The sequence below is a fragment of the Penaeus monodon genome, chromosome 28 (assembly GCF_015228065.2).
Source record: "Penaeus monodon isolate SGIC_2016 chromosome 28, NSTDA_Pmon_1, whole genome shotgun sequence".
NCBI lineage: Eukaryota > Metazoa > Arthropoda > Malacostraca > Decapoda > Penaeidae > Penaeus > Penaeus monodon.
In genome coordinates this window covers 12,562,974-12,563,201 of record NC_051413.1, presented here as the reverse complement: position 1 = coordinate 12,563,201, position 228 = coordinate 12,562,974, and the positions used below count along the sequence as shown (strand labels likewise).

General features: G+C 32.0%; 1 protein-coding gene across 1 annotated transcript in view; it reads right to left on the bottom strand.

Moving 5' to 3' along the window:
* The window catches only part of LOC119591368 (DNA primase small subunit-like), an 8,640-nt gene that overhangs the window by 3,318 nt on the left and 5,094 nt on the right, over positions 1-228 (bottom strand). The window lies entirely within an intron of this gene.

Here is a 228-nt window from a genome sequence, read left to right as displayed (position 1 = left end):
AGAAAAAGCAATGAAGATAAAGAAGCTCCATATCACCAGAGAGACATTCATAAAATAACTAAATCACAAATATTAAGTGTATTCAAATTTTACACAGCAAGCTAGTAAAACAAATGCAAAACATTGCTAATCACTGAGAGATTCTAGGAATTTCTCAAAATCATCTTATTATTGCAAAACACAAAAGTAATAAGCAACTTGCCTCACACCAGAGTGGACTGGCAAATC